General features: G+C 36.2%; 1 long non-coding RNA gene across 1 annotated transcript; it reads right to left on the bottom strand.

The window, feature by feature from the left end:
• Positions 1-850: 850 nt before the first annotated feature.
• LOC128820088 (uncharacterized) lies at positions 851-4,018 on the bottom strand. Its single transcript, XR_008440815.1, has 3 exons — positions 3,972-4,018; positions 2,283-2,355; positions 851-1,006 (listed from the first exon to the last, which is right to left on the bottom strand). It is a non-coding gene; the product is annotated as an uncharacterized LOC128820088 (long non-coding RNA).
• Between the last annotated feature and the right edge of the window lie 15,268 nt (positions 4,019-19,286).

Here is a 19,286-nt window from a genome sequence, read left to right on the forward strand (position 1 = left end):
AAATTCCATCCTTTCAAGTTTCTATTCAAGTGAAAAAGGAATTTGTGAAATGAAAAATGGGGCTTGTCTTAAATATGTAGAACTGTTTAAATACTGTTATATTTTGTTCTAAAAATTATCAAAGAAAATTAAGTATACATGTGACTAAGCAGTGTCAATAGCATGCAAAGTTTAATTACTTCACCCTGAAATACATCTAATGTCAAATTCAATTAACAATGCCATCTGAAAAATGCTTTCATAATGAATTTCAAGCAATTGACTGATATTTTAATAATAGTTGATGGTTAGACATTCCAAAGGCCAGTGGCAAAACACTGCCTTTTAATGAGGAAAGTTACAGCAACATTGAATTTAGTAGTGCTATTTTTTCTTTGAATGGTCTTCTACAACAAAATAATAAATTTGAGCAGAACTTTAGAACAATCAGACATGAGTCAAGGCATCTTTGCCTAAGAAAGACACAAAATAAAGGTAGTCTGCTGAAAGTATCATATTAGGACAAATTAGATTTCTAAGTTTTGACTGATTTCAGAAGACAGATATTTAAATTTTGCTGAATCTATTATAAGTGTCTTGGACTGTCTTTGAAGTAGAAACTCTTCAGAAAAACCTAGAGAAAAAAATGAACAAATTCTAGTGAATTTAATTCTAAGGAAAATGAAAATCATGTATAAACAATAGATGTAATTGAAAAGAAGCTAAGGGAAAGGGGGGGATCTTTAGGTTTGTTTTGGAAGAAACACCTATATGACATTTTCCCCTCTCGTGTCTTTTACTGCTGAGCAGATGTCATAGGTATGACATCTGGCAGCAGATTTCATAGGTATGAAATATCCCTTTGGTCAGTTTGGGTATGCTGTTTCAGCAGTGTCCCTTCCCATCCTCTACTCCACCCCCAGCCTCTCTTTGTTGGGGAGGGACTGTTGGATACACAGGCCTTGATGCTCTGTGAGTACAGCTCAGCACCAGCCAAGACACTGTTGTGTTATCAACACTCTTCTACCTACAAATACAAAAGAACAGCACTGTCAGTGTTGCAGTCTTTGGTTTTGGTTAGCTTGGAATCTACATGGCAGCCCACAAAAGGTTTCTCTATAGTTACATCCCTAGAACACTATGTTATCTCACATCAATTATATACTCTGCGTAGTTCTAAAATGTTTTACAATTCTAGCATGAAAATTGCTTTATGCCCATTATCATTACAAAAGAGGAAATAACATGTTATAACAATTTAAATTCAAGGAAGGGAACTCAACACTTGTGGTTCTTGTAAAAAATCTTATTTGGATAATAATAATTTTTATCATAGCTGTTATTTAATATATCATATGCCATAGCTTGGAAATGTAAAGTGATACCATAATAAATTGCAAATCCATTCAAATTCTACCTTTTACTAAGTGGTTACTCCCCCCTCAAATCTGAAATATGACTAGATAATATAAAGGAAATGCTCGTATCCTTTAACTACAGGCAGGGAAAAAAATCACTGAGGATTTAAGGAAAACAATCCTAAGGAACCTGATCCACATGCTTTTTTCTAATCCTCAGGAATGTGTTTGTATACCAAGGCTAATAATTTGATTTATGTCGTATTTAAAAGCAAAGAAGATGACCTTGAAGAATTTGGACCCAAATGAGAGGTAAAGCTAAGATGAACAGCCTGTAATAGTCTTGCAAAAAAATCCTGAACAGTGCTTTATTCTCTAATCCATTGTTGTTCTTGGATTCACCTCTACTTTAGTTAAAAACTAACTAAACAAGAAAAGCCACAAAAGAAGCAAAAATCCCCAAACATGAGACTATGAGATCAATCCTATACATTTCTTGTTAAGAATAACTAGAAGACCTCAGAACTGTGAAAAACCCTTTAATTAGAATTCTTAATTGAGGAACTTAACACATAGCCCATTCCTTTTTTGTATGCACTGCACATAGCACAGCAGTGATGCATACTGAGAAGGAGAGATATTATTTACCATTATAAAATGTCATGTCTTATCCTGCCAAAACTCTTTAAAGTAATTAGTTTTGTCACGACTATTCAGAAGTCATTAATAGAAAATTCTGGCTGATTAAGCACGTCCAGGGCCAAGACTCACAAATAGCAATTTCTCTGATTTTCATGGCTTCTCAAAGTAAATGTTTATCTGATACTGAGCCAAATTGCCTACATCCTTTGTATTAGATTGTTAAAGATTACTTTTGCTCTTGATCACACAATTTCACTGCCCATATAAAAAATGGGAGAAAAGGCTCAAATATCTATTACTTACCTGTGGGGACTAAACTCTAAATGCATTTAGTCATTGTTCAAGAGATAGCATTTCCAATAATTTTTGTATTTCCCTGTTGGTAGGAGAGAGAAACTTGAAAAATTAGCATAAAACCTGTTTTTTTTAAAAACAGCTCCCACTCCACTCAATAAACCAAGAGCGTGTAGTCTCTGTTGACTATTTTCTTTCTTCCTCATCTACCAATTTCATATATTTTATTGACAAGCCTACAGAGAAATACTGGTTACACTGCATTGCTCACATTTTGAAAACATCTGCAAATTAACTGCTGCCAAAGTTAAGAACACGTAAGAGTGGTCTGCATTCAAAGAAAGGGGCAAAACAAACAAGGAAATAAACTTCTGTGATGGGAACACAAAAGTAAATTCTTAGAAATTAATTCTTAGAAATTCATATCACTACTTAAATTGCTTCTTTCAACAAATTGTTTTCTTGATTTTTCTACAAAGGCACATGAGTTCATGAAGAGATTAACTTGAGAACTGCCTATAACATTGTGTGTGTTGTGGAACTGTTTGCTGATTAAGCAGAAATTAGGACATTTATATTCAGAAGTTGTTTCCAGTAAAAAAAAGAACATCATGAATCATTCTTAAATTGTGGAGGTGGTGTTTCTGAGTATTCTTAATTATGTTCTGTGATGCCTTATCTATAGGAGGATATACCAATCAAATTCTATATGCACTGTTATGAATCACCTAATAATTTTTGTGTAAATATTTGTTAACACTGGTCTTTTCTGTTTATAAGGTTCCAGCTTAGTATTACAGATCATGAATTAATAATACCTGTTTTCCATTAAACAAAGGAGCCACAGAAATTGCCTTTATTACTGTGAATAACATAAAACAGTGAGGGAAGCTATGTACTGAAAATCTTGGTGAATGGAAAGCTTTTAAAATTACACTGGCATTGCAGCAACGGAAGCACACTGGGATTTGGATTAATATTCTAAAAGTTAGAGAATACAGGTGGAAAATAACATTTTGAAAGATTTCTACTCCCATTAGACCTGTAAAGTTAAAGAAGGATTGAGAAGTTTTTGTACGTTTGGATAAGCAAAATGTTTAAGACAATTTCCCAAGACAGTTTTGTTCACAGCTACAAGAACATGAAAAAGAAGTCATTCACATGGTAGCAATGATGCAGCCTAGGAATAAAACAAAATGATCTCTTTCTGTCTTTCAGCTTCTTGCCAGACTGAAACACAGTTTATATATAACCTTTTACTAAACTTTTTTTTTTTTTCATAAACGTCCCAAGGCTTAGTACATATAAATTTTCCTTGAAGTGATGTCTGCTTTGTAAGACTAACATGAAAGTGTAAATAAAAATAACTTGAAGATAATATAAATCAGGGCATTTTATAGAGAATATTCCACATATAGAATGAAACTTAGTCCCTTTTAAAGCAAATTATTAAAGGTCATATCTTTTATAATATAAACGTCAGCAAAAAAAAAGCAAGTTATTTACAACAGCAAAAATGGTCTTATGTGTTAGTTTTTGAACACTTGAGGAATGTTTCATTTCCTGAATACTGTCTCTGTCAGCATTCTGGAAGTGAAAGAGTCAGAGAGACTTTGCTTCAGCATCCAACCAGATGTGTCTTTCTCTGCTGAACTTAGTTTTGTGAAGTGTATAAAAGCAAATAATAGAATTGATTACTCAGCTCCATGATGAATATTCATCGTGCATTGTTTGATTGCAGCCCCTGGCAGAAAGAAATAAAAAATAGTACAGAGGCCTTCAGAGGATATATTTTCGCTCATTTCCATACTTCTACTTTGATATCCTGTACTAGTTTTACTGCTGTTTCAGAGTGAGAAAATTATTGGGGGTTAGATATAGAATCTTACTCAAATCTGTTGTGAGCTACTAGTGTGGTTTCAGTTTAGCAGCTTCGAAAAATGGGCTTTCTATGCTTTAATTCATTTAATGAAAAAATAAAATGCAGGACAAATGTTCAAAGTGGCATTCAGCACTATTACAGTAAATTATGAAAGGTTATAGTCGTATTGAACAAATAAATTACTAAATATAACAAAAATAAAAGTAATAAAAATAAATATAATATATTAATATATAAATAAACATCTGAATTTTACACTTAATCATCATGTGATGCCAGGTAAAAAAAAAAAAGTGCATGTTTTTTCTCTTCCTGCCTTTCCAGAAGTCCATTCTGGGACGTAACATTAAAACAATAGAATCCATGTATCCACATGTGCAGGTAAGCGACCTGTTTAAGCTCCCATTATAGTCAACAGATATTCAGTTGGGTAGTCAGTGTGACTTAGACTTACTCAGCTTGTCTCTAGCACAGGTGAAGGTTAACCTCCATAGTAAATTGAATTGGCTTCATAAGAGGTCATTTAGGGGTGATGAACATGTGTATCTCCCACTAGATCTCATGCTTTCTTGTATTTAGGCAGTATTGTAATCAGAATCAGAATATCTTAGTGCTCTTAGACTAAGATATTCTTATTTCAGATGGTAGTATTCAGAAAAATACAGAAATTGTGGATATTTGTGATATCAAAGGTGATTTATCTGTCTTGTGGAAAAAGGGAATCAGTCTTCAGATTGCCTGTAAATAGCCTCTAGGCCAGAAGATTTCTGGTGTGTGTCCTGATAGCAATAGTGACTTGTCCTTTGGAACAGGCAAGGTACAAGACATAGATGTAATGTGCCAAATTCCATCATTTCCTTGAAAATTCTTTAAGATGAAAACTTTATGTCATTGGGGGTTTTTCTGCCCATTTTTCTGCCTGTATTCTGGCCTTTCTCATGAAGTCACCTGGGGAATAAGTTTTCTCTGTTATTGCATTTCTACTCATAGGTCCATAACATGTTGTTTTTTGTGATCTGACATGATTATTTAATTTCTGATGGAAGATCAGTAATTTTGTAAAAAATTGTCTTTTTCATTCCAGAGGATTCTTTACATTGTTCAGCTAGTTAATTGGAAACATGGAGAGATTGGTAAAGAGTAGATTTCCATGTATAATATGCAGCATTAGACATTATTTGTCCTAAAATTCATTGTATCCCAGAGGGCCCTGATTCTGTGTTATTTTACTCTTATTGGAGTCCTGTTACTTCTTTAGGATAAATATAAAATATTCCTAATCAGATCTGGAAATTTATCATACTCATTTTGAAAAAGCAATTTACACCTGCACAAGGAAAAATAAAGCTAGGCAAGGAAACAATCCAAGCATTTAAGACAAAAAGAAATCAATTGAAATCAGTTTGCTCCTCAACTACAACCCTGCAAATATTGAACAGTATTATAATCTCAAAGAAACAAAATATATTTTACTATTAAATAGGATGTATAACCAAATGTCTTTACCCATTTTCTCAAGATTTTCCAGTAAGCTGCTAACAGTATACAACTATTTGTTTCTTTCCTCTCTACATTCCTATCTATATTTCTCAAACTAAGGCAAGAAAAATGGAGCCTGTACTTTTATCTTGAGTGACTAACACCTTGCTTAGTGATCTGAAAGTGTTCTAGTGATGCTAGGTACCCCATATTCTTTTTGCTTCAGCAGCTCAATTTGTGACCCAGGGTCACAGAATTGTTACTGACTCTATCTTTTAGATCCTTGGTTGTCTTTTGGTTGACAGAAAACAACAGGAGCTGGCAATGAGCACTTGCAGCCCAGAAAGCCAACTAAATTCTGGGCTGCATCAACAGGAACACGGCCAATAGGTCCGGGGAGGTGATTCTGCCCCTCTACTCTGCTTCTGTGACACCCCACCTGGAGTGCTGCATCCAGTTCTGGAGTCCCCAACATAAGAAAGACATGGAACTTCTGGAGCAAGTCCAAAAATAAAGTTTGCCACCTTTGTTACAGTATCATGGCCTGAATATTGTGGGGTTTTTATCAACTAAAATTTTTCACAAAAGCTATACACATTCTTCTAGAACATTTCTTTTACTAGACAAAAGTATACAGCGATATATTCACAGCTCAGACACAAGGGGAGTTTTTGTCTGTTACCGTTGTTACATGTCAGTGAAGCAGTGAATGAATTAAACAAGTGAGCATGGAACAATGAAAGCTAAGTGTATCCTGGGGAACTAACTAGGGATATGCATACTATTAAAAGTTAAAATATTAACAGCCTTATTGTGTTCCAATAATCATTGAAAGGGTTTAGCTAATGACTCTAAAGACTCTAAGGAAGTTATTGTCTCTTTAATTTGAGTACAATTTGTTGAAGAAGTAGGAAATAATAAGGACTAGCAAGAGAACACAAAGACCGGATATAATACAGGGATGAAGTGGAAAGAAAGTTTAATAATTAAGACTTTAATGTATGAGGAATAAGGTGAATCTTGCACTTGTATCTTCTATGAGCTCTGGGATGAATTATCGCCCATAGCACTCGTCTCAGCACATGCTATCTGTAGTCATAATCAATACAGGGAAAGAGGGGCTGAGCTTATCAGAATGCCTGAGCAGATGTTTATGGTCCCTAGATGTATCCGTTTGGCTGTAGAAACCACCTCATGATTAGTGATGGCTAGATAAAGCAGCTGGGTGTCTCTCCCAGAAAGAAGTTACAGTACTAAGTGTAGCAGATAAAAAGACGGGTTAGGATAGTTGCAGAGTTCAGACAACTAATTAAATAAAGTGATATAGGCACTTAAACTTAAGACCTGGAGTGCATTAGACTTCAGGCTTCACAGCCTGAGTAGTGTAGCTAATGCTTCTAAGACCCCAGGCAAAAATTGGAATGTCCAGCAGTTTGTTATCCCATGGAGGAGAGGAAAAGAATCACTAACCACACAGTAGTAACCAGTACTAGTAACAGTAAATCCTACTTAATGTCAACAGAGTGCGACTTGTAGAAAAAGTATTGTCTAAAAGAGGATGGAAGAAAATATAAAGGCAAGGATTAGGATGTTTATCTTAATCCTTACCAGAATGTCTGATAAAAAAGGAGCAGAATTATCATTAAGTGAATATAATGAAAAAAAAGAGCAACTCTCATCAGTGCAAGCAGCTAATTAAATAACTTATACTAAAAAAAAAAAAATGGGCTGTATCTATGAATTCTCCAACTTTTTTTTTTTTTTTTTTTTCTCCCAAGGATAGCTCTGTGAAACCATTAATAACTTTCTGCTTGCATAAGCTGCCTAAGAAACAAAATGTCTGACCTGCAAAACTTGTATAATATTTACAAATGGCTGCAACCTAATTCAAACAATGAAAAGTTTAAAAGTATTGGGTTTTGTTTCGTGGAACTGAAATTCCACAGGATTGCACTGAGTTTCCAAATTTCTCCAGCTGTTCTTTAATTAATTGCTTCCTTACAAGGTTTCTGCAAACCAGCACATTAGCTAAGAGAGCTCTATGAGTCAGCAAGGGGGGCACTGGACAGTGATTTCTAGAGCTGCTGATAGATGTAGCTGCTACCAGGAAAACTATGTTCTTGGGATGTTGACAGTCCAGTGAGCCAGGCAGTGAGGTGGGCAGCTGCGTCAGAAGGGAATTGCTCTAGCCATCTGGAAAGCTTGGGAGGTACTTAGCCAAATCTGCAGACCAGGAGAAAAAAGAGACAGTGGCAAAAGAAACCTTGAAACTTTCACCTGTGGAATGCTTTTAACTAAATATTGGCCTACAAACCTGGTCAAGCTCGTGCCCTGACACCTGGGTATGCTGCTGTCTGCCTCCCTGGGACCTCTGGTACTTTGCTCACCAGTGCTGCGGTCTTTTTGGCTGGTTCACAGGAAGAACAGCTGTGGTGTGCACAGGATTGGAGAGACAAATAACTCAGCAGATGGGGAGCAGCAGAAATTTGTAAAATGAGTTATAGGAACCTGGGAAAATCACTCTAAATTTATTTGGAAGACTTAGGAAACTGAATTATTTGGTTTCTTGATTTCCATATGAAATATGGATATGAATTAGTATTTCCCTGAAATATTGCATTTCTGTCAATATTTTTTAACCAGCTCTAATCTCATTACTTATTCAAAGAGGTTAAACATTTGTGCTTGTTCCATATAAGTGGACAACAGAATAGATCATACTTAATATTATTATGCATTTTTAATTTATACTTTTAAATTAAAAAGTCAATTTAGTCTTGCAAGAAAAACAAAATAGAAAAATGCCAGCAAGTGGCATATAATTTGGGGCTGTAATATCCAATTGAGAAGTCCAACCCAGCTCTTAAAACTGTTAGCATCCATTCTCTTGACCTTTTAGTCCTGAACCCATGTCTTTTTCCTTGACTCTTGAGATTTCTCAGCCTAGGAAGTAGTTTTTTTTCTTTCTAATGTAAAAGATCACTCTCTAGCTTTGTGGCTAAATTGAAAATCTACTTGTCTGATTTAACACTTAAAAATGTTATTGGTTTTTGTATTATTACTGACTAAAGTATTTGCTGCTCAGTTGAGGGTGGAAAATAGCTGCTCAACAATGGAACCTGGATTGATTTTCATTCATTAACTTTGAAAGGACACAAACATCCTGAACAATGTATTCATTCAAAATGTATCATTTCTCCTTATGTTTCAATCATGCTTTAACAACTGATCTTATTCCTCAAGAAAGTCAGTAATAAGATAATGTATTAGAACTCTACAAAAAGAAATGCAATGAAACTGCCTTTCAGTAGATTATTTAGCCCTACTAAAATGAAAACATTTAAAAGATTTACACTTAGACACAACACAATGTTGCATGTGCATATATATGCACACATATGTGTGTGTATGTAAGGAAAAATGAAACCAGCTTCATAGTTTCTATTTGATGTGATTAGCATGGACTGTAATTTACAATAATTTTATGTATACACGCACATATATATATATATATATATATATATATATATGTTATAATAATTTTGAATTTATCTTCTAAAATATTTTTCAAATCCTCATATGGGGCATTCACACAATTGTTTTTCTGATAAAATGAGAAGCTGAAGAAATGTGTAGGGAAATCCATTATAATACATACACACACATCCTACAAAACATTTTACTATTTATCAACAGATATTGGAATGCCACCACAATTTTTTGAATTCTTAAAATGATTGGTTTTGCATCTGTCGTATGACTTGCATCACTAGCAAATTTCCAAATACAGCAAACAACAAGTAGTGAAGCATTTCAGGTACTTACCAGAGGATGGAGAGTTCCACAGAGTGAAAATTACCAAAAACTTGATCTTCCCACGTCTTATGGCTGCCTTAACTCTTAGAATCTTTGGCACCCCATTATGTCTTTCTCTTGTTGACCATAAACTAACTTCTGGTTATATATTTTTTTCTTCAGGGAATTGATATTTTTTCAAAACAGAAAAAAAAAAAAAAAAAACAGCAAAACTCTTTTGTTGCAAGTTGTTTAATCAGAATTATTATTTGGCTAGTAGCTGAGCAAGTGGGGTTGAAGGAATCAGATCTGTCCATACTTGTACTGTGGAGTTTTATGAAGATCTCTAGAAATTGAAACATTATTTGCTTGCTTTGCAGGTATGTAGAATTGCTTTTAGAAAACAGAAGACTAAAGAATATAGGTAACTTCTACACATATTAGGCAAAAACACTAAAAAAAGAAAGTTCATGCTGTTTCTTTGTATATTGTGTACATTCAACTACAGCTCACACAAAAAAAAAAATCTGTATGCTGAATCATGCAACAGTGTGCAATGAAATTATTGTTAAATCATTCTATATTTCAACAAAATTTGATGCCTTATCACATAGAAAGAACAATTTGGTGAAAGTAGTTAATTGATTCAGAAGCCCAGAATTTCTTTTTCAGGATGCTAGGATGGTCACAGATACAAATCACTTTTGGAAGGTGATTAGGTAAAGTCTTGGGTAAAAGCTGAACTCAATCATTCTTATGTAATACAGGTATGAAAGTTCCTGAAAGTAAAACTGCCAAAGGCTGTGGGAGAGGGAAATTATGGCAATAGAGCAGTGAAGATTTGTTCTACTCTTTTGGCTTCTTGTTTGGAAGTACAGCTTAACTGTGTCAGAAAAAAAAAACTTCAAGATTATTTTAACTGGAAGCTTTGCCTCTACACTGTAGTGGTAGCAGTGTACTGAGAAATGATCAGCCTGGAGGAGCTCTCTTTCTGTTGATGGTAGTAAGGCACTTCAGAAATATGAATCACCCATCTGAATTTTTTATAGTTCAGTTTTTCAACATTTCTTATCTGTGCTAGAGTATATGGCTCAATTGACAAAGATGAGAGGTAGAGATTACGTGACCTGAGCTGTGCTCAGGCATTAGCATTGTTTTGACAACTCTGCAGAAGATGTTACAGCACATAAAAGCTCTAAAATATATTGGCAACTGAAGAGAAAAGGTGCTATGACCTGTCAGCAGATGATGGCTCCTAACCCATTCTACTAAATCTTGTAGCTCAACAACTGACAGTTGAAGCCTTCTGTTGATTTTTATGAAAAATGTTGCACTTTCAGAATTCATCCGTTACTCATCCTCAAAGTAGCAAAAACCTTGCAGTGTACTTCTGTGCCATCTATCTTCTATAAATATCTCTAGAGGAAGACTGTGTATGTATGAAGAAATAAATGATAAATAAGTACAAATGAAGAAAATTAAATATTTTAAAAATTCTTCATGTAATATTCTTCAAAGGAAACTTTTGGATTTTAAGAAGTTTTAGTAATGAGCTGTCTTCACAGACTTTTCCGCATCTGAATCTTCCTTTTAAAGAAATTCAAGATATTGAATGCAAGTCAATTTACAGCTTCATGAAACTCTAACTCATTGACTTTCCAGACTAAAAATGTTTGTTCAGGCAGCAAAGACTTGCCTTATTTCTACACTTCTGCAGACAGATGCTGCTTCTTTTCCTAAAGAGATGTTAGTGTTTTGTCTTATTTTATGAATTAATAGGGCATGAAATAATTTATGTCTGGGAAAAAATTTCCTGTCTGGATCTGTTGTCTCTGGATAGGATGGCTGTAGGACCAACCTCCCTCCTAAAAGTGGGAAGGAATTTCCCAGTGCCTAAAAAAAAATGCAAATGGGACAATAAAGGCTACTCTAATAGCTATTTTTAAAATGCCCTCTGTGATTATGGGTTGTGTACATCTTCATTCTTCATAAGTGCATTTGCATACCCTATTTAATTTCTGTGTCAAACGTTGCAAGCATTATATCAATTTACACATACAAGACTACTTTTTTTATACAATAAGATGAAAATAAAAATAAAATTCCAGATCAGTGAAAAGAAAGACACAAATAACATACAGTTCTGAATTCTGCCTTATTTTCTTCAAGGCTATGATTCATGAGGCTGACAAACACTCCTGTCTTCTTTTTAGGTAATTTTTATTTTTCTAGCCTTTCTAGATTTTTGACTAACATTTCTTTCAAGTACAAAAATATAAGATAAAAATATTTAGAACAGTTCCTGAATTATTGTATTTTATTTTTTCTGGAACAAATAATAATAAAAAATATCTTGTGTAAGTTTTAGGCAGGTAGTTGGAAACTTTCCAAAGAAAATATTATTTTTTAGAATACACTGAATTATCAAAATGTTTAATTCCATGGGAGCTTCTCAATCAGAGAGACTTTGCCTGTAGGATACAATTTCTTCTTAGAATTATTAATTAGGCAAGTAACTGAGTGTTCAGGGATCATCTATAATATTTGTCACACGGAGTCAAGAGTTTATTGTAAAACTCAAGCTACAGTTTCATAATCTACCTCACCACCTTCAGCAGACCAGCTAAGGTGTGCTGAAGGCATAGAGTCTTGCTCATTTTCCATTTCTTACAGTGTCTGACAATAATGAAATATGCTTCAGAGTAGACACTTCAGTTTGATCTCTCCAAGGCTATATACATGAGACTTTGATTTGTTTGTTTTCCTTCCAACATAAATGGTAAATTTTGAGAAAGTTTTCACCCTCTAATTTAATCAGATTTAATAATTTAAACAGTCCTATGTTACAGTGCGCTCGGGCTATACTATTCTCCCTTTCGGGGACCCCTGTGACTGGAATCAGATAAACAGGGTCCCTTCCTTCCTGCCCCCATGGGGTTGGCGGAGAGCCAGAAAGCCCTCGCTGTCCAGAGCCTAGATAAGGCCATGACCCTTCCTGTTCGCTCTCTCTTTTCCCCTCCATCTCATGGACTAAACAAGCTTGGAGAACCACATCGGGAATTGGAGCCTCTTTTGTACCTGTGCCCATCTCCTGACGTGCCTTCCCTCAAGGCCCCATATATCTGGGCTGGCCCGGTGATTTGGGGGGCTGAGAGGGTAGGCTTGTCAGCCCTAATATTCTCAGTCTCTCTCTTCAGTTCTACATAGGTCTTTCCAAAATTTAAAAATAAATTCTGAGAGTCTTGAAACAAGTTTGGACATTAGGGAAGCTAAAATATCCTCCTTTAATCTCAATGGCTTCTATTTAAAATATTGATTTGAAAATATTTTCTAAAACTTTGCAAGAATGAGTAAGCCTAAAAAAAGTCCTTGCTATTTGTGTCCGTAAGGCTTCAGAATTTTTTTTTTCTGCAGTATTTTTATTCTCTTTTTTTTTTTAATAGAAAATGCAATAACATTCCTTTTCTTTTTCAAATTAAAATAGATTAACCTTTAGACACAGAGCCATTATGTAAAATCACAGAATCATAGAGCCAGAAAATAGTGATGCTAAAAGGGACATCTAAAGGTCAACCTGTCCAACTCCTCTTCTAAAGCAGGACCATGTAGGATTGTCCAGGATCATGTCTAGATGGCTTTTGAATACCTCAAAGGAGGGAAACTCCACAACACCCCTGGTTAATGTGTGTCAGAGATCAGTCACTGTCACTGTATTTTGTGATGTTCAGAGGGAACTTACTGTGTTTCAATGTATACCCTTTCCTGTCACTGAACACTACTGAAAAGAGCCTAGTTCCACATTTTTTGCACCCTCCCTACAAATATTTATAAGGTATTCCCTCCAAGCCTTCTCCAGGCTGAGCAGTCCCAGCTTTCTCAATCTTTCATCATTTGAGACATGCTGCAATACCTTAGTCATCTTAGTGGTTGGACTCTCTCCTATGGGCCTGTCTTGGACTGAGGAAGCAAGAACTGGACACAGTACCCCAGGTGCAGCCTCACTGTACTGAGAAGAGGGAAAGGATCACCTCATTGAACCCAGTGGCAACACCACCAATATTGGTGTATAGGGGTGTTCCTCCCTAAATGCAGGACTTCTCTCCTTTCCCAGCTTAAAATTCACAAAGTCTGAGTTTAGAAAAAAAAAATATATAAATAATGACAAATCAAGTATCTTTTCCTGAATCCTCCAAATAATGAAGAGACATGAATCAGAAACACCACCTGGGAAACTGATCATACATTGTGCACATAAAACCTGCCTGGATAGATTGGGAAAGCCAGGAATAAAAGCTTAGTGGAAGTGTTCACCAAAAAGAAGTGGCCCTGGAAAAGGGGACCTAGAAAAAAAGTGGTGAAGCTACTGACTAGAGAAAAGATCATGGAGGTGGAAGAAGTGTGTGAAATTGGGGAAGATACATATGGATGAATAGAGGGTGAAGATGGGGGACTCTGGATGGCAACACCTGAGACTGGTGGCTCCAAGGAGTGACAATCCAAGCAAAGTCTGACACAACTTTGGGACTTTAAATTGTCACATATATTTGAACTAATTTTTTAATGCAAAACTGAATAAAGTAAAAAATTATAAAATAGTTTAAATTATCCTTAATAGCTGGTATGCTACTGAAATTCAGAAAATAAACATTTGACCAATGATAATATAAAAAGCAAGGTTTATTTCCTTATCTTTACTGTATTGATCCATCCAGGAAATGACGATTTCATAAAGCAGGAGATTTGTTTAAAAAATAATGGCCAATATAATTCAAATGTATTATTATGATCATTGAGGATAGTAACCTGATGTGACCTAAGAAATGGTTTTGTTGTTTTCTTTTAATAATAGCTACTAAGTAATCCAATGGTGTTGTAACACTCACTGTCTGAAGACATGTAAAAAATGTCGCCTTTTTGGCTTCTTGGTCTTCAGGGACCATGGCTACCTTGGTCTTTTATTGCAGCACCATGTTAGACTTGATAACATTTTTCTCTGGCAGATCTATAGCATAGCAGATGCTGTCAACCCTCCTAAGAGAGCTCTAGAAAAATAAAATTCTCAATGCTATTATGCAAATAAGTTATACTTCCAGATGAAATCATTGAATCATGAATGATTTAGTTTGGAAAAGACCTTTGACATCGTGAAGTCCAACCATTAACCCAGCATTGCCAAATCCACTACTGAAAGTCTTTACATACCTCCAGGGATGGTGACTAAGCCACTTCCCTTGGCAGCTTGTTCTAGGACTTGGCAACCCTTTTAGTGGAGGATTTTTTCCTAATGGCCAATCTAAACCTCCACTGGGTGCAACTTGAGGCCATTTTCTCTTGTTGTAGAAGTTACCAAGAGTTTTGTACCAGCTTAGGTACAAAGAACAGAAAATACATTCCTTGGAATGATGCAGTGTATCTTAAGGATATCTTATCAAAATACCTAAATATTCTCTAAAAACACATCTAACCAGTTAACATGACATAATACCTAGTGTCACTCTGCATTTCTTCTTTTTCAACAAATAAATGTAATCTGGCAGGCTAACAGGCTATTCTACTTTTCCTGTGTTCTGTATTTGGAAAGAATACATTTGAAAACTCCAAAATCTTCCTGACAGACCTGTCACATAGAAAACAAAAAAGAATACAACCTTTTATATTCAGTAAATGGTATCTCTGTTTTTCAATTATTATACATCTGTCAATCATATTTTTTAGTTATGACTTATAGCACAGCAGTTATTCACTTCAAAACCTGTATTAATATCATATCCAATCTTAACATTTAAACCCCTGTTATTTCCAGTTTGTTTTGACCGTCCTTCCTGTAGAGCAATCTAAAATGGCTTTATATACATTATCTCTAATCTTCCTTCCCTCATTCATTTACTTCTCTGTTTATAAGAAACACTAGAAGTCTTTTCTGCACTCATAAAAATGTATAAACTCATCACAGGCTACACTATATGATTGACAATGACTGACAGAATTTGTTTTCAAGTTTTACAATTTATTTTTTATAGATAAGTATCTGCATTTTTTTCAAGATGGTTAGAAGTAAATTATTGTTGTAAAATATCTAAGTTATTGAAACATTTCTGTTTAATATCTTATAATTCTTCTGAGATTATAATTTTGTGTTTCACAGAGATCTCTTTATAATGTAGTCAGATGAAGTGACTGGTTTTAAAGCATGCTGGTTTGGTAGTCCCAGAGCACAAAATCTCCCACATCAACAACAGAAAGCTTAACATTTTCAACAATGCTCTGTCAAGACTATAATCACTTCATTTTTCAGAGCCTGCCAGCAAAGATGCCAGCTTTACTCCTGTATTGTAACAGACAATCAAGCAAGAAGAACCTCGAGCTGTAAATTGATCCTGATAAGCAGAGGACATGATTTGAAGTTGAAGGATAAAATATTTCTATCTTAATTGGTTCATCTGAATATGGTGCAAACCCCATGTAAGCCACATGTATCCAGAGATTTCCATCTAGCAAAGCAAACTCACCTGTGGAATGTGACATTCCTTAGCTTTCATTACAATATTAATTACTATTCATTACAACAAGGCATGTGCCACCTGGATGGTTGTATATGCTGTAGTAGGATATGCAGGCCACACAATTACAGACTATATTCTTGGATTAGTGCTCAAATAAATCCAATCATACTTCTCCATTCTGTAACCTCCATAATGCCATTACAGGGACATTTCCCACAACATGTATTAATTTCAGACATACTGCTATGCATGTGCTTGCTTTTCCATTTGTATTAGATATGCTTCTGAAATTGCATGCTACATCTGGCTTTCCAGGACATCTTGAGTGAATTTCACTCACAGTAAGGAAGATACTATAATGAAAAATTTGTGGGGAAGGACGGCAAGATCTAAAAGGCTGTGTCTCTGCAGGTGCTTATGCCAATTTCAGATCCCCAGAAACCTCTTGGTTGTCTCAAGAAATTGGGTGCACTGTTGCTTTACAGTTCTAGCTTCTTTTGGTAGAAAACCCAAGCATACAGAAAAACAAACAAACAAAGCAACAAACAAAAAACTAAAAGGAGAATTAGTGCTCCATTTCTCCAATCTGTGTGGTATGAAGGGTCTTAGGGTCTATTATACAGAACTGCTATTCCATAAAGTAGTTTTGGTCCACTTGTCTCCTTGCTTGTTTCTTATTCCCTGTGTAGATTTGGAGACACTTACGATGTTAGCAACACTCCCAAAATAATGACCTGGTTTGATAAGTTCAGTCAAAAGTTTTTCAGCTTTGGAAGAAATATACTAAGACACAGGTATCAAGAGTCAAAGTGAAATTTTGTTTTGTGTGGGCAAGCATTCACCCCTATAAAAAAGGTCAGCCCAAGTAATTCCAATTGATATCCTAAGTATTAGAAAACTTAGATGAATCATTCTAAACAATGAAAAAAAATATGATTCTAACTTTGCCAAGAAGAGGTTGTTCTTATTACCACTGAGTTGACATTGTTTCCAGATTGTTTGGGTTTTTTTTTTTTTCCTTCCTATTTACCTAAAAACTCATTCATTCAGCCAAAGAGCTTCTTTGACTTATTGAAGCACTACAAGAAAGAAAATCAAAAACCACTGGGCAAATGGTAAGCATAAAGGAAAGTTTCAGAAAGTAGGTAAAAAACCACTTTTGAATTGCCATGGTTTTCATGGTCTGATACTTGAAATAATTTGTTGCATATTAACAAAACCAAGTGCTGTGAGTGGACACTGACCAAATGCCAGGTACCCATAAAAGCCACTCACTCACTCCCCTCTGCAGCTTGGCAGAGGAAAAAAAAATAGTGAATTTAATGTTAATGGGTTGAGATAAGGACCAGGAGGGATCACTCATCAAATACTGTCAAGGGCAAAATAGGCTCAATAGGAAGTAAATTTATTACACTAACAAAATCAGAGCAGGATAATGTGAAGTAAAATAAAACCTTGAAAACACCTTCCTCCCACCCCTCCCTCTTTTCAGCTCTACCTCCTACCCCAGCAGTCCAAGGAGGCAGGGAATGGGGGTTATGATAAGTTCACCACTCCAGGCTTCTCCTGCTGCTCAGCGAGACGAATCCTTCCCCTGCTGCACAGAGGGTCTCTCCTACAGGAGACAGTTCTCTGTGAACTTCTTCAATGTGAGTCCATCTCACAAGCAACAGTACTCCTCAAACAGCTCAGTGTGGGCCACTTTGGGATGCAGTCCTCCAAGGACAGGCTACTCCAACAGGGCAGCAGGACCCCTCTCTCCATGCACATCCAACAGGATCACAGCCTCCTCTAGGCATCCACCTACTCTGGTGCAGGGCTCCCTGACAGGCTGTGGGTGGATCTCTGCATCCCCCATGGATCCCCATGGGCTGTGGGTGGATCTCTGCATCCCCTATGGATCCCCATGGGCTGTAGGTGGATCTCTGCATCCCCCGTGGATCCCCATGGGCTGTGGGTGGATCTCTGCATCCCCCGTGGATCCCCATGGGCTGTGGGTGGATCTCTGCATCCCCCATGGATCCCTATGGGCTGTGGGTGGATCTCTGCATCCCCCATGGATCCCACAGGCTGTAGGTGGATCTCTGCGTCCCCCGTGGATCCCCACAGGCTGTGGGTGGATCTCTGCATCCCCCGTGGATCCCCACGGGCTGTGGGTGGATCTCTGCGTCCCCCATGGATCCCCATGGGCTGTAGGTGGATCTCTGCGTCCCCCGTGGATCCCCACGGGCTGCAGGGGCACAGCTGCTTCACCATGGTCTGCACCACATCCTGCAGGGGAATCTCAGCTCCAATGTTTGGAGCACCTCCTGCCCCTCCTTCTCACGGACCTTGGTGTCTGCATAGTTGTCCTTCTCACATGTTCTCACTCCACTCTTCTCTGGCTGTCATTAAAACTGGGCAACAACTTTTTGTTTTTCTTTCTCCTTAAATCTGTTATCACACAGGTTTCATTACCATTTCTAATTGGCCTAGCCTCAGCCAGTGCCACGTCCATCTTTGGAGTCACCAAGGATTGACTCTGCTGGACATGCTGGAAGCTTCTAGTAGCTTCTCACAGAAGCAACCCCTGTAGCCCCCCCACTACCAAAACCAAGCCATTCAAAACCAATATACAGAATAAAATGATACTTGCAATAATAAACTAAATTTGTTTCTGCTAATGTTAGTGAATTCCATTTAAGGCTGTCTAGTACTAGGTTTTTCTTATGCATGGTATTACAGCTGCAAGCAAACAAAAACCCCAATTTTTTTCCCCTATCTCTTTTTCCTTTAATTTTTTCCTATGTCTGACCACTCAAAGAATATACAGAATACAGGTCATATTCTGACACAGCTTGAATTTTTTCCTTTGGCTATTCATGCACTTTTAAGACATGAGTATTTCTTTTTTAGAGTTTAACATTTCTTGTGTTTCAATTCATATTGCTTTTAATTTTTCTTTCCTTTTCTCAGTCTCTATAAATTGCAATTCTTCAGGTCTTCCTCATAATGTGATTCATCACCAATGAGAGAGCAAGAAATTATTAGTATCTATGAAAATCACCTTTTACCCATCTACACATTCTCATCAGAATTTTGCTACTTCAAAAAAGAGGAAAATTCTATTCCAGAGAATTCCAGGAGATTTCTAGCTTGGCTGAATGAGTCTATTAGTCATATTTCCTAAAAATAATTCTTATGCAGTTCTAATGAAACAATTAAAAATTATTTTTATAGAAAAAAAGTGAAGAACAGATAATTGTTTGAAAGTATAGTGGGTTTCCATGGCAAGGTTTTGGTAGCGGGTGGGATGAAAGTTGGTTTTTGTGACAACCTACTGGAAGCTTCCCTTATGTACAGCAGACCAATGCC

Source organism: Vidua macroura, chromosome 1 (assembly GCF_024509145.1).
Source record: "Vidua macroura isolate BioBank_ID:100142 chromosome 1, ASM2450914v1, whole genome shotgun sequence".
In the NCBI taxonomy this organism is placed as follows: domain Eukaryota; kingdom Metazoa; phylum Chordata; class Aves; order Passeriformes; family Viduidae; genus Vidua; species Vidua macroura.